This window comes from Phascolarctos cinereus, unplaced genomic scaffold (assembly GCF_003287225.1).
Source record: "Phascolarctos cinereus isolate Bilbo 61053 unplaced genomic scaffold, phaCin_HiC Scaffold_8;HRSCAF=390, whole genome shotgun sequence".
Classification (NCBI taxonomy): domain Eukaryota; kingdom Metazoa; phylum Chordata; class Mammalia; order Diprotodontia; family Phascolarctidae; genus Phascolarctos; species Phascolarctos cinereus.
This window is the reverse complement of record NW_027556291.1, coordinates 15,956,993-15,973,059: the sequence shown is the minus strand read 5'-3', so window position 1 is coordinate 15,973,059 and position 16,067 is coordinate 15,956,993. Positions and strand designations below refer to the sequence as shown.

The following is a 16,067-nucleotide window of genomic DNA, read 5'->3' as shown; positions in this document are numbered from 1 at the left end:
TGCTTATTGAATAACTAACTACTATGGCCTTGAGTTTAGGAGCTTGTATTTTCTCAGTCCTGATCTTCTTTGGGGCTCTGGCCTCTCTCCCTAGCAACTTCCTATGCTCCTTCTGAATCTTCCCTTACAAAGAGCAAGATGCCCTGCTTAGGTTTATCTTTCGTAGAAACTAGATCTCCTCACGTTATCTACATCCTTCCTCAGATCAGTTACATTCATCAAGTCTACACCTTATTCATTTGCCTGATATAACCTTAACTTGGTCTTAGTTATTTCTCATCTGAGATGGAGATCAATTTTCGAAAATTGCATAAACCCTATAATTCATAGCCTGTGAAGCATGGCTGCAGTCCAATACAGTGAAAAGAGTCAGGAAGGACCTGGATTAGAATCCCTGTTCTGTGTCACCATGAGAGTCACCTAGAAAGGTCATTTAATCTCTCTAGCCTTGGTTTCCCTGCATACAAAATTATGGTAATAGTACTTCTCCCACAGGGTTGCTATAGGGATTAAATAAAATAATATAGGCAAAATGTTCTGCAAACCTGAAACGTCAGCTGTTTTCTAGACTATTTCATGGTTTGTGGACAACACAGTATCTTCCATCATGTACTATGAATAAAGTATTTTTCCACTATGGACTGTCAAAATCAGGTAGCATCACACACCAGATCAAATCCTAGTCACTTTTTCAGGCAACATAGACCATTTACAAATCTGTACATCACACATTTAATAAGTTTAGAAGCAAAAGAAAAAGTGAAAGTCCTCATAGATTCAAATAGTCAATTTCCCACCATTCTGTTCCAATGGAAGGGAATGTTACAAAAGAATCATGAAAGCCCTTTGGACATTTTATAGGGTAAGAACTTCGCTAGTTCTGGTTTGTTAGTGCCAACTCCGGGACATGAGGAGGACAAGAACTTGAAACTGCTGTTCACAGGCCCATAATGCCCTCATCTGGGGTTCCACATGTGGCAGCAATTACCTGGTCATTGTCACTGGTTCAATTAGCTTCCTGCCCTTTTTATGGAAGCACAAGTAGTGTATTATGGGAGTACGTGGTACATAGGTAAAGAGTGTGGCTCCTACAACCGAACCAGCAGAGAGGAGGCAGCAAACATGCCTTCTCCGATTTTATCAAGTTTTAATATGCCCGAGTCTTTAAATCAAGTTGCTAGCATGCAGTAAAATGTGAGTATAAGAGGGATGAGAGGGTATGGAGGAGATGGAGAAACAGAATGAGTTTCCCTCAAATACTATGTTGTCTTTGAGACCAAAAAGGCAATGCAACTGTGGAATACTCGCAGTTTTTGAAACTGTTCCCCTATCCATCATATTGCCTGATCTCTCTCTGATTTCTTTGGAAATGGAGATGGAGCCTTTTCTAATTCTATTTCCTACAATGATTTCCAAACATTCTAGATACTCTAGGCAAGCTTCTTGAGTCTTCTACTTCTCAGGAGTACCTTTTATCCATAGTTCTTTCCAAATACTCCCAGCTTTTTGTCCTAACTACATTTAGCAAGTCAATTTCTGGTTTTCTACTCTTCTATTGACATCAGATGTAGGACCTGGGGTCCCAGGCCATTCCTTGAGATTGTCATGAACTCAACTTGGTCTAGTCTGCTCAAGTCCTCCTTTTATATAACACATTGCATGCATTTTGGGGGCAGGGAATCAATATTGCCAGTGATAATGAAGGTTGATCTATTGACCTTGCCTCTAAGACTAGAATTTTAAAATGATGGTTCATCCATTGCCAAAACTAGAGTAAAATTGATCAATAACAGACAACTACTGATATTGGCCAGTAACATCACTTCCAGGACCTTCAATGGGTAAATTAAACTCTTTGAGATTTGATTCCTACCAAATTATTAAAGGCATATCAATCTCATTAAATAGGAAATCCTATGCTACTGCAAAATTACTGGGACTGATACATTGTTTCTAAAGCGATGCTGTGGTCCCTTTATAAGCAGACACTTGCTTCTATAATTATTTATATGTAGACTATTAAGGCATAACATTCAGTATTATATATTAATTACTGTGCAGTCATGATGTTGAAATCACTTTCTTTACACACTTAAATTTCTGAGCCCTCTACAATTCTCCTACACTTGCCTCCAGTGGTATTTTACTGTCACTTATCTGCAAAATACTGGAAAAGCTAGAAAAGAGAACCATGGCTTTTCGGATACCGAGGTGCATTTGGCAGGTAGTAAGTTCTGGGCTCCCAGGTGGGAGAGGCCCAGTGGGGAGCTTCCTGCACTTAGCAGTGACAATGTCAATCCATGTTCCTGTAAAGCTAGGGTTATTGGTTGGTCTTGAGAAGCATTAAACACCACTAAATTGTCCAGAGAAGCACTTGACACCCTAGAGAAACTCAAGTAATCCTGCTTCAACCCTACTTTTGAAATGCAGATGAAGGCAGCTGTGGACTTTAAACCAAACAGGATAACAGGGGCTCTAAAACAGCAAGTCAGCTCGCAGAATCACCAAGAAACAAATAGTATCATTGTTAGACGTTTCCTATGCAAAGACACTGACGCTTTTTTTTTAAAGATGAAAATAAAGCTTCAAAAGCTTCAGGTTATTACTATTCCAGGTTATGAATTAAAGCGATGATGACATTTTTTCCCTTCTCTCCCTTAAGACTAAGTGAACCATGTAAAGAGCAGTATCTCATTTTGCTTTGCACTATTTTCCTCCTAGCCAAGCAGAAGACAACTTTTAAAATGAAAAGAACAAAAGATTTTCTTATTACATAAAGCTCACAAGAAAGGGGTTACAGTGAAAGAGCAAGCAAAGACATAGGCAGAGGAACAGGTTAAAGGAGATATAGATGGTAGAGGGTTAAAAAGTCACAGAACAAAAAGATTTAACTTTTTTTGCTAACTCCAGTTCTCCATTCCTTAACTAGGCTCCCACCCACCACAAAAGGCAGTTATCTATGGGAAAGAAGATGAATCCCAAAATGGACTCCATTATATTCTTATATTGCCTTAAAAAGTGGGGGGTGGGTGGAGGGGTCAGGAGGTGATAAATAGCTGCTGGTTTTCAGGTAACAGCAAAGAACATAAAAGCTCAAGATGCAACGATCTCAAGAAAAAGTAAAGGAATGAACAGGCTCATCATTTCAGGCAGAGGAAAGAATGGCATTCCATCCCAAATGCCACCTTCAAAAGAAAACAAATCCATAAATAACAAATAATTTATGATAACCTACTAGTGAAAAGTACAAGACTTGGGCTCAGAAGAAACCTGGGTTCAAATCTCGATTCTGCTATTACTACCTGGGTAACTGGGGACAAGGATTCTAATCAAAGAGCCTCAGTCTCTCTCTAAAATGGAGATAGTAACATCTGTAGTATCTTTTGTGAGGGCCTGTTGTGAGAGTCCAGTGACATAATGTATATAATGCATATTGAAAAATTCAAGAGCTATATAAATATCAGTTCTTATTACTGGGTTATGGTCATCATCAGGGAAGGTTAAAAGTCAAGTTCTTAGGAATCTATCCAGAAACATAGATGTCCAAGAAGCGATGCATTCTTTCTGCCATTCCTAATGTATTACTGCCTCCAGCCTTCTACGCAGGCAGCTCTACCAAGGGAAAAAGGCACTGCATTTAAATGCATGCGGCAAATCTCGTATTTGTGAAGGAATTCCCAGTATTCCAGAAAGATGCTTCAGTTTCTGTGCCCAGAAAGAATCAAAAGCCACACATTACTACTTTGTGCTTCATGGAGGGCACAATGTTATGTATTATGGAGCAAAATACAAAGGAAAACAGAGGTTAGTTTTGCTGACCCTCATAATACAGGCTGAGAGCTCTAGTATGATTTTCCTCATGTAGAAGGGAGTTTGCATATAATGAATTATAAATTCAGCTGGTCATTAAGGTCATGTGAGGCCAAAGATTAAGCTATGTACACACACACACACACACACACACACACACACACCCTAACTAAGCAATAGAATGGTCATAGAGGAAAGTGAATAGGATTTATATTCATTGGACAATTTTCATTAAGACTCAGGTACAGCTAACTATGGGGGCTAAGCTCAAAACTCTAGATATTGGGCTAAATTTTAATTGATATCCACATTTTACTAAAGGCTATCTAAGCAAAATAGTGCCTGCTCTGCGTATCAAATGACTATTTATGTCTGCTGTCTGGGAAAGGAGTCTTCGTTTCATTACTATGTATTTACACACGGCAAATTTTACTTTAGCAATGCATCATGGGTGATTACTGCTAAATAAATAATAAAAAGTACCCCTGAAATATCTAATTACTACTTCCCTTCCCATTGCTTCCCTTCTCAAATAACCATACACACACACGCAGGCACACGCAGGCACACGCACACACACACACACACACACACACACGTATGTGTCAACATTTATTTATTGCAAACTGAGAGACCGAGGAAGCCACCAACCATGGCAGCCCTGTAATTAAATGAACTTGAGTACAAGTTAGGAAGAAAACTCAGAATGCATTACAATGATAAGGAAGCTTTAGCAATTTCTTTCAGAACTAATGCCTAGGAGTTTATAGTTTCTGCTTGCAGCCTGGTTTATTAAAACAATAATAATAAACAAAAAGTCTTGGGTGTTTTTCTATAGAGGGAGGCAACTTTCCCCCAGTCAAGAGAAAAGTTTTAATAATAACTTCTTGATGGAATCAAATGTTCTTTTTTAATGCTCACATTTAATTCACAAAAACTAAAATAAACATGGAAGAAGCCTATATTCTTCAGGACATATAAAGGGGCATGGCTTGTCCACTGAATCAGTAAGTCAACCCTTAAACAAAACCCTTGGCTAAAAATAATAAGAAAAAAATGGGGGAACCTGATGCAAAGAATCTTTGCTTCTGATGGTATGAAACCAAATACACAATTACCAGAAGGTGTGGGAAAATAGGAAGGCAAAGGACTCACCACCTGAAATCAGAAGGGGTGGTCTAAAAGCAGACAGATAGAAAATGATGTTCTTATCTTCAAAAGGAAATAATGTTATTTTTTATTTCACATATTTGAAGTAGAATGCACCAGTGAATACGATAATGACAATGATATAATTGGGAACCATTTTAATAGCGAAGGAAGGGGAAAGACAACAAAATTAAACATCCCCAATGTGAATATAAGTTATAGAAGAAAATAGCACCAACTAATGAAAAACAAAATTGAGGAAAACAGATAAAATAATGTTATTGAGGATAGAAATAAGAGTAAATCCTCTTGTGTTTCCCTCAACCCTTCTAGAACAGAAAAGATTCTTAAGCTTTGAGGTAGCTCTTTACAACCTATGTTGATTTCAGAGAAGCATCCAAATTGAGTTGGGTACAATTTACACCCCAATTGAAGTCTCCATTGATTCTACAGTAGAGGGTGGGTCAGGGATTTCAAATGACTTGAAAAGGAGATGAAATTTCATAAAACCTTGGGGCTTGAAGGGAAACCAGAAGCCAAGGCCAACCTGTACCCAAGCAGGGACTCTTTCTACAATGTCCTTGACAGGGTAATCCGGACACCACTCGGATACCTCCAGTAATGGGAAACTCTTTGCCCCCAGGTGCAAGGATTTACTTTATGTTGAGTCAGAATAGGCCTCTCTGCAATTTCTGACTTGCTCATAGCTCTTGTCCTTTGGGGTGAACTCTAAGTCTAATCCCTTTTTCCTATGATGTTATTGTTCAGCTGTTCAGTCATGTCTGACTCTTCATGACCCCATGGACCACAGCATGCCAGGCCTTTCCTCTCCTATCTCCCAAAGTCTGTTCAAATTCATGTTCATTGCTTCCATGATATTATCTACCCAACTCATCCTCTGCCATCCCCTTCTCCTTTTGTCTTCAATCTTTCTCAACATCAAGGTCTTTTCCATTGTTTCCTGTCTTCTCATTATGTGGCATAAGCTTCAGTTTCAGCATCTGACCATCCTATGAATAGCCTGGATTAATTTAAGTATTGACTGATTTGATCCTCCTTGCTATCCAAGGGATTCTCAAAAGTCTTCTCCAGCATCACAGTTCGAAAGCGTTGATTCTACAGCGCTCAGGTTTCTTTATAGTTCAACTCTCACATTCCATCACTGCTATTGGAAAAACCATAACTTTGACCACAGTCAGCAAGGTGAAGTCTCTGCTTTTTCGTTGCCATAGCTTTCCTTCCAAGGAGCAAGCATCTTTTAATGTCATGACTGCAGTTGCCATCTGCAGTAATCTTTGAGCCCGAGAATGTAAAATCTGACACTGCCTCCTTTTCTTCTCCCTCTATTTGCCAGGAAGTAATGGGACCAGTTGCCAAGATCTTCATTTTTTTTTATGTTAAGCTTCAAGGCAGCTTTTACACTCTCCTCTTTTACCCTCATCAAGAGGCTTCTTAATTCTTCTTCATTTTCTGCAATGAGTGGTATCATCTGCATATTTGAGATTGTTGAGATTTCCCCTGGCAACTTTAATTCTGTCTTTTAATTCATCCAGCCTGGTATTTCACATGAGGTACTCCACATATAAGCTAACTAAATAAGGTGACAATATACAGTCTTGTCATACACCTTTTCCAATCTTAAACCAATCAGATGTTCTATGTTCAGTTCTAACTGTTGCGTCTTGGCCCACATACAGTTTCCTCAGGAGACAAGTAAGATGATCTGATACTCTATTTCACATGACAATTCTTCAAATATTCAAATGCAGGCACAGGGAAAGGCCCAGAAGTTAGAAGTTGCATAAGCAGCAGCAGCTCTCAGGTCACAGTGAAGAATGTCAGCCACTAGAATGGATCAGATGAGGAAAAGGTGAGGAAGGTAACGTCTAAGCCAGGATGAGGCCTGATGGGTTCCACCCTCAAGTAGAGATCTGTTTCTCTTCCCCACTGCTGTTGGCCCCATAATGGTGTCCACCCACCCACCGAGAACCAGCATCTACCAGCAGTGCCACAGCTTAGGCCAGAGCTGGCAGGAGTGTAGACACCAGGCCCTGGATGCAGACAGTGCCAGTGATCCCATGTTTGATACTAAAGTGGAGAGAATGATTGGGCTTTAGGACTCAGTCTGGGGGACACTCTATAAAGATGAGAGACCTAAGGGATGAGGAAATAAGGTTTCAGGACAAAATAGTTTGATTCACCAGAAAGATTTTGTGAATGATGATGATTTCGAGCCATACCCATCAGAGTAACAACCGTCCACCAATGTCAGATCCATACATGCACAGTTACTATGCTCCAGACATTAGATCTCCCTATTCTCTCAGTGAAGCAGCATGGTCCACAGTTGAAGAGCCACCTGTTCCATATCTGAAAACTTATGAACAAATGAGCAATGGCAAACATCATTATATATCTGATAGTATATTTAGTCAACCTGGGGTTTTAGGAAGTTCTTCCCCATTCCATAGTCACCATGGATTTCACTTTTTTCCTAGCAATGTGGATTTCTCTACATGGTGGACAAGTGGATCTCAAGGGCAATCAACAGAAACTTCTGCTTATAATAGTAGCTATGTTTATCCATCTAGCTCTCCTGTGAGAGCCGTAACTGAGGGACCAGCTGCATTTGGCACTGATACTTTGAGTAAGGTACCTGGCATTAGTAGTACTGAGCAAAGCATGACTGAACTGAAAATTGGTTAACAGCTGACATGAAAAAAGCCATAGGTGCCACTTTGAACAGTACAGGTATGAAAGATATCTAATAGTGTACCTCTACTTAGCAATTCAGCACCAAAACCAACCTCTTGGGCTGCTATTGCAGAAAGCCTGCCAAAGCTCAACTGAAACTTATATCTAAAGGCAATGTGGGAATTGGGGGACCTAGTGTACCACCACCTCCTATAAAACACAATGTGAATGTTGGAACTTCGGTTGACAAAGGGTCAGTGGTAAAAGCTTCATCCAACCAACCAGTTCTGCCTTCTCAGACTATAATCTAGCAGCTTCAGCTACTTCAACCACTATCATTAGGGCAAAGCCAACTGCCTCAACAGCAGCCCCAGCCACCACAAGCACAGAACTAACAAAGGCATCAGCCATAGGCTCAGGTTCACCAAGTGTAGCAGCTGCACAATCATTGGGTACAGAATCGCTGGGTTACGGAAATCTGGACAATGGAGTAGGCAGTGCAAACTTTCGTTTAGCTGTTGTTCCTGTCAGCTCTTCACAATCTATAGTATTCTATCTGGTGTAGTACTAAACATGATTGTTGCTGTTCGTCCTTCATGCAGAAAGAGGATGAAAATGACATCACGATCTTGGGGTCAATGTATAGTGTGGCTGTTTGTGGCTGAACTCGGAAGGCTCTACTACAGGTCAGGCACAAATAGTCCAGATGACCATTTTCGGGGCAAGAATCTCTAAAATTGTATATGTCACTTTTCTTTTGAGCTACTGCAATTCTGCTTTGCTCAAAGAGCACAGCCCCTTCTTTAAGGTGGGCACACCATGCTGGGTGGTCCTACACCAGTGTCTCTCATGTCTCACAACTGATTCCAAAGTTTTTCAGAGAGACCTTAAGAGTGACCTTGTGTTGCTTCTTCTAACCTTCATGTGAGCGCTTGCCTTCTGTGATTTCTTTCATAAAATAGTCTTTTAGGCAAATATGTGTTCGATAGCCCATCAGAGGTGTGCTCTCTGCAGCAGAGTTTGAAGGCTTGGCAATTCATCTCAAGAAAGGACCTCAGTGTCTGGTACCTTATATGTGGTAATAAGCATTTAGATGTAGCTTACTGTTTTCTGAATGGTAAAGGTTCACCCTATTTACTCTTGAGTGTGAGTGGTAGTGGACACTTCTGTGCAGTGGCTGAGATGAAGACTGCTGTGCTATACAAGGTATATGCTGGAGTCTGGTCTCAGGATGAGTGAAAGAGCAAGTCTGATGTTAAAAGAGCTTTTGTCAAAGATGCTCCCAACAACCAGTTGCTGCACATTCTTTTGGAAAATGACAACAAACTAGTTAACAATTCAAGGGACACTCAAGAGGTACCCCTAGAAAAAGCTAAGTAAGGACTTAAAATAATTGCTAATTTCAAGTATGCCACCTCAATTTTTGATGACTTTGCACATTATGAAAAGTGTCAAGGGAGGAAGAAAGCATATGTAGGGAGAGAAATAGAAACAAACAATAACTATCTGGAGATGCTAGAACCACAGCACAGCATTAGTAGAATCTAAAATGCCTATGTCTAAGGAGAACTTATTAAAGCTTTTTTTTTCTGCTTAAGGTGACATCTTTGAATGCTTTAACACAAAACTGACTCTTCTTGTACTGGTTCTCATCAGCACATCTGCTCTTATACTCTCTCACTAAACACACTTGTGAACTGTAACTTCTTTAAGCACCCTTTGTCCTGAAGCTTTTACCAGGATCGGTAGTCCTCTATTATATGATCTAGGTAAGGCACAGAAGACCAAATGAATGCAAGGATTCATTAATTCTTGGAATTTGTTAAATAGTAACAACATTGGAAGTGGTTCAATGTTGTAAGATCCATACTGTTTCAACTTTTTCTTTGCTGGAGTTTTTTAATTGCCAATTTTTAGCTATTTGACAGATTAAAAGCAAAATCATGCTATAAAAATATTATGTCCTCTCCAAGTCTTTACTTCTTCAGTCAAATATGACCCTATTTCCTTCAAATGGTCTGTCTATGGCATGGTTTTTAAACCATTCAGCACAAGTGTTGTATATACCACGTCTTCCCTATTCTATATTTGAATAGGTCATTATTTTGCTTCTTCTTTTTTTTTTTTTTGGTGAGGCAATCGGGGTTAAGTGACTTGCCCAGAGTCACACAGCTAGTTAAGTGTCAAGTGTTTGATGTCAGATTTGAACTCAGGTTCTCCTGACTCCAAGGCTGGAGCTCTACATACTGTGCCACCTAGCTGCCCCTAATAGGTCATTATTTTGAACCCAGTTACAGGATTTGGCAACTTAATCTTACTGAATTTCATCTTACCAGATTTAGGCCCCAATCCTAACCCACCTTTTTTATCCTGATTCTACCAGTCCATTTCCAAGTAGATAAATGGTGAAAGGATATGAAAAAAACTTTTCAAAAAGAATTGCAGAGTATCAAAAATCATATGAAAGATCACTTATAAAAGAAATGCAAATTTTTTAATATCTCTGGTTTTACCTCACACTCAGGAAATTGACAAAAAATGGAAAAAAAAGATGGAAATAGTCAAGGTTGAAGGGGCTTTATTCAAAGAGGCCCACTCATACTTCTGCTAGTGAAGCTGTGAATTAGTCTAACTGCTATGGAAGACAACTTGGAAAAGTCACTAAATTATGTACACTTTTGACCTAGAGATCTTAATACTGTGGAAGAGAAACAAAACCTCCACATATACCAAAACAGTAATAGCTGCACCTTTTGTGGTAGCAAAAACCTGGAAACAGAATGGATGCCTGTTACTGTAAGAAAAAAGAATATGAGAAATATGAAAAAACATGGGAACACTTGTATGAATTTGAGACAAGTATATAAGTAAGCAGAACAAGGAAAATAATATGTGAAATGCCTATGACAAAACAAAAGGAATTTTGTGTTTCATGTCTAGCCAAACTCTAAGTAATTGGAATGACCAATCTCGTCCCCAGAGAAGAGATGAGGCAATGGACCATTCTCCTTTAGTTAGGGAGGGAGTCCTGCAGATGCTCTAGCCCCAAGGCACTGCAGAACCTCCTGAAAGAAATCTGTAATCACTCAAAGGAGTGGGGCCTGTTTATCTGCACAGGAAGGAAGGAGAAGATGAAGAATATCTACTGCCAGATTTCAACATGCATTTGGATGAATACCTTATAGAGTATGTCCAACACTATGTACATATGGGACAAACAGTGCAGATGCACAATGACTTGGGCCCAGAGATGAAGAAAGGAGGGAGAGTGGACTAGATTAATCTCAGGAAATTGCAAAGCTCCTTTTACTGATCTCAAGCTTCCTATGAAATAAAGGCCAATCTCTTCAATACTAATATTCTACTAGTGTGGCAGAAGGATATGGATACAACTGCCTATGAAGAACCCCAAATGGGTATAACACATAAGGTAATGGAGAGGCACACATGGTAGGTATGAGCAGACTGCAACATATAACCAAGGAGGAATCCCAAAGTAAAAGATGTCATCAAGGAAGTATATGACAACAAGAAAAGACAGGTTCATTACATTGCAAAAATAGGAGCTGACAGGTAGAGAAAGTGGTCTACAATGCTCTCACAAAGATAGCAGAGGGGATAGAAAGCTTCCAGCATAGTGGGCATGGATTAAAGTTGCACAGTATGGGCAGACATGCATGAATTATAATCTGCATTGCTAGAGGAGCTTCCAAATCAGTACAGTTAGACTGATTCTGAGTATTTGAGAACCGAATGAACTATCTTAATCCAGGAATCGGTAAAGCTAATTCTAACCCTATAGTTTTACTCTGAACTTTCTTGGCTTAATAAAGAACACTAGAGAACACTCAAAAAGAATGATCCTGGTTTTTGGTTTTCTATGTTAAAAATTCTTCCCTTCATGTTCTATTGAGATGCCTCATTGTGGCGCAGATGTAACCCTGAGTGGTCAAAGATTATGCTAGTGGACCACAAATTGTGATTGGTTCTACTAAGTACAAAAGGTTCTACCAAGTACAACGACCTAGCTAACTTTGGAGAGGGCCTTCACCAGAAAGTAGGCACCAGATGATATTTGGTTTTTTGCCACAGAACCTCATGACAACTGACCCCTAAAGTGTGGAGGAGCTGTGACCTGCATCTGTAGATTCATACCAATGGAAAACTGGACATTTGACATATTAGTATATGTCCCATGCTTAGGGTGAAAAAGGTTAGCCTCCATCTGCACACAGTTCTAGGAGTCAGACCCACAACATGTGCAGGGAGTACAATGACCTGACCACAGATGGTGCCATCACTCAATACTACTCAGGTATAGGGGACCATCACCATGTCTGGGCCTGCTCCCACCTGAACATGAGAGTGGAAGAAATTCCTGTCAGCAAGTACTACCAGACTGCAGTCAAGAAGCTTCAGAACTCTAAAATAAAATTCTCTCTGCCCCAGAGTCCTGTGTTGCCAGCACAAACCATGTTTTACTACCAAGAGGTCCAACAGGTATCTTCTAAATGCAGAGACAAGGGGCATGTTTTATCTGATCTGTTTAAATAAATTTTTCAATTGAAAAAATTCTATTCCTTAGAAATAGATAGAATGTTACCATCAACTTTTTTTATACCCTTGGTTAACAGCTTTGTGGATCTCTCAGTATTTTTTTATTTTCATATATCTGACATGGACTTTTGTTCATCTCATAGATTTTTCCCTTCCATCTTAATTTTCTCCATACTTAACAATGATGTGTGTGTGTGTGTGTGTGTGTGTGTGTGTGTGTGTGTGTGTGTATGGAGGCAATCAGAGTTACGTGACTTGCCCATGGTCACACAGCTTATAAGTGTTTGAGGCTGGATTTGAACTCAGATCCTCCTGACTCCAGGGCCAGTGCTCTATCCACTGCACCACTTAGCTGCCCCTGATTAAAAAAAATATATACCAGGGTTATATTTCACCAAAGAGTAGTCTACATTTTTATTTATTTTTCTTTCATCTTTTTTTGGTCTTGGCCTGTCATTCCATCCATGTGGGGAAACTTCCTCCCTTGACACAGGTAAATGACTCAGAATTTCTCCTCTGCCTCTGCCTCTAACCTTATTCCTAATTCTAATCCTTTTCCTCCAACTCTGCCTCCAACTGTAACCTACTCTGACTCTATCTACAACTTATGTTGTAGAGGCGTTGAGAGGTCAGGCAAATTACCCATGGTGACAAAGCTGGTTGTGTGTTAAACTCAAATCCAGGTTTTCCTAACTCCAAGGCCAGTACTCAACCCAGTATGTCATGGCCTTTCCTGTCAGAGTTAAATTTGTGAACAACTCCAGGAGATGATCCTGAAGACCACTAAAAGTAAAGCTGACCCCAAACAGAGCTTTCTTGAGCCCAGGATCTTCTCCTCCTAATATCACATTCAGAGTTTGTGAAATGTCTTGGAGCTTTCTTTTGCTGAATTTAAAATGGCTCAGCATGAAAGGGCAGGGCTCTGCTTGAAGGATAAGGGGAAGCCCAAACCCATGGGGCCATTCTTTACACTGAGTCAATCCTACAATGAGGTACTGATTGTCTTTTAGATGAGTTGCAAAGCTCATCTAGCCCCCACTATGTGGAGGCATTAAATTCCAGACAGTATTTCATATAGTATCAGAGATAATACCTCTGCTGCCCGGGTCATATTCCAAGTGAGCTACTTCTCTCCAAGGGCATCATTTCCCCTTACTGTCTGAATGGGATGGCATACCCTATTTCATCCATCTAACGTGTCTTATAAGATGGCTGAGAAGCAGTTAAAATAATCCTTCACAAAAGTAATCTTGCACTCATTTTGCTTCAACCAGTAAATCCCCTTGTTCAGGCTCATAAATTCATTTTTATTTTTGCACTACATTAAGATCTGATTCTTTCATAGCTCCCTTTTGCCACCCCCACTTCCTGATCTGCACAATGAAACTCTTTCCAGGGCCACTGGTCATTAGGTTGCCCTGCCATATTCCTCAGCAGATATTTAAATCAGATTTTTATTTTTACTGGTGGCAAAAAGAGTTGGAGGGAGGGGCGCAGTGGTGGCAGATGGAAAGAGGGTAGCCTGTAGGCAAAACAGATGACTTTTTTCCTTTTTTTTTCCTCCTCCAGCTTACCTCTCACTACTTGTCCCAGGACCTGGCTCAGGACTCCAGAACAATGTGAGGCCACAAGCAAAGAGATCGGGCGAACAGTCTAGGGATGATCATGGAGAGGAAACAAAGCCCTTGCAGTTTCACCCTAGTTATGAATCGGGCCCTCAGCAAATTCCTATTGCATTTTGGAAATAACATGAAACAAAGCAAAGCAAAAGAAAACCAAAGGCCTTTCCTTTTCCAAATTGTGATGCTGGGACTAGATAGGCTAAAAAGTGGAGTCAAAGAAGAATTGAAGAATGAATAGAATGGTTGTTAAGGGCAGGGGAGGTGGATAATAAATGGTCATGATGAAAAGAAGGTAGAGCTGCTGAAGATGCTGTTTTGCTTCTGTTTTCTCTGTTAATGAGGATTATATTTAGACTAGAAGGGACAGAGCCAAATTATCTGTTAGAGAATTGATACCTAGTATAAGTAGGGAGACAATGAAAGATCACCTAGCAGCCTTTCATGAGTTCAAGCTGCGTGGCCCAGACAGAGAACATTACACAGTCCCGAAAGAACTAGCAGATGGGATTGCTGAGCTGCTGTCAGGGATCTCCAAGGATTATGGGGAACAGAAGGAGTACTGCAGTATTAGAGGTAAAGGATAATGTCCACATTTTCCAAGGAAAAAAAAGAGAGAGAAGGGGAGTCTGCAAACAACAGGCTTCATTTCTAATTTGGGCCAAATTCTCAAACGTATCATTAAAGGGATGGCTAGCGAACATCTAGAAAAGAAAGTGCTCATCACACAGAGCTACCTTAGCTTGCTCCTAAAGAGGTCATGCCCAACTAATCTTATTTCCTCTGTTGATATTGTTACTAAGCTAGTAGATCATGAGAATGGAATAGAGGACACTGAGATGTTAGTAAAGCATTGAAGTGTTTCATGCTATTCTTGTAGGGAGAATGTGGACTAATGGTACAGTTAGTTGGATTTGAATTGATAAAATAGATGGACCCAAAGGCATTAATTTAAAAATAGGTCTTCAGTGGGTGCACCAGGTATCTGTGCTCAACCCATAGGGTTTAACATTGTTATCAATGAATCTGGCAAAGACACGCAATGCATACCTATAACATTTGTGGAAGACACAAGCTGGGAGAGATACGTAACACGATGGCTAGCAGAATCAAAATTCCAGAATATCTGACCAGACTCAAACATTGGGCTAACTCTGTGAGAAGCTGAATGAAGCGCGTCCATTGGAGAGCAACCTAGATGATCAAGGGCCTCAAGTTCATGTCACAGGAAGACTCACTGAACAAACTGTGGATGTCCAATGTGGAGAGGAGAAGAAGTTGTGCAGGGCTATCCTCAGTACCTGGAATGAACCCTCTCTTCACTTCTACTCCAAAGATTCCTTCAAAGTTCAGCATGAGGCCATTCCTAATTCTTCTCATCTCCTAAATGACCTGTGTACATGTAGTTTCTCTCAACAGAGAGGCAGAGACTGTATCTGACTCCACGTCTCAAGAGATGAGTGCCCCGACCGGCACACAGGTGTCTAAGACATAATTTTCGTCTTATGGTAAGGGAATAACATTTGTTCTCCTTGATCCCAGAGGGCAGAATTAGGAGCAATGAATGAATTGCAAAGAAGCAGATTTAGGGGGGAAACTACCTTCCTATTAGCAAAAGTTGTCCAAAAGTATAATGGGCTGCCTTAGGAAGGACTTCACTAGAGGTCTTTAAACAAAAACTGGTGACTTCTTGCCAAATTTGTTATAGATGGGATTTGTGTTCACATACTGTTTATTTCTTGTCTGTATATATCCAGCACCTTGCACAGTGCCTGGCTCATAGTAGATGCTTGCTGGACTGAGGATAGCAGTAGTAGTAGTAGCAGCAGCAGCAGCAGCAGCAGCAGCAGCAGTAGTAGTAGAGTAGTAGTAGTAGTAGTAGTAGTAGTAGTAGTAGTAGTAGTAGTAGGTGTTGTTCTTCTTTATCCCCTTCTTCTTTGATTGTAGTTACTTCAACCATTTAACATTTATTAAGTACCTACTATGTGTCAGACACAGACAGTGCTAAGCACTGGACTACACGTGAATACATGCATGTATACATGCATGTATGCATTCACATATACATATGTACATTCATATATACATGTATGTGTACATACAGATATCTGGTATATATATCTATGTCTACACACATATTTACAATTTGAATTGTACCTTCATTGGTGTAAGGGAACATCTGGTTAGGAGGAATGTCCTCTATCAATGCAAATCAGGGTGCTCTGCAACTGGTCTTAG

General features: G+C 40.2%; 1 pseudogene; it reads left to right on the top strand.

The window, feature by feature from the left end:
* Positions 1–7,109: 7,109 nt before the first annotated feature.
* On the top strand, positions 7,110–8,218 carry LOC110198657 (YTH domain-containing family protein 3 pseudogene; annotated as a pseudogene).
* The last annotated feature ends 7,849 nt before the right edge of the window (positions 8,219–16,067 follow it).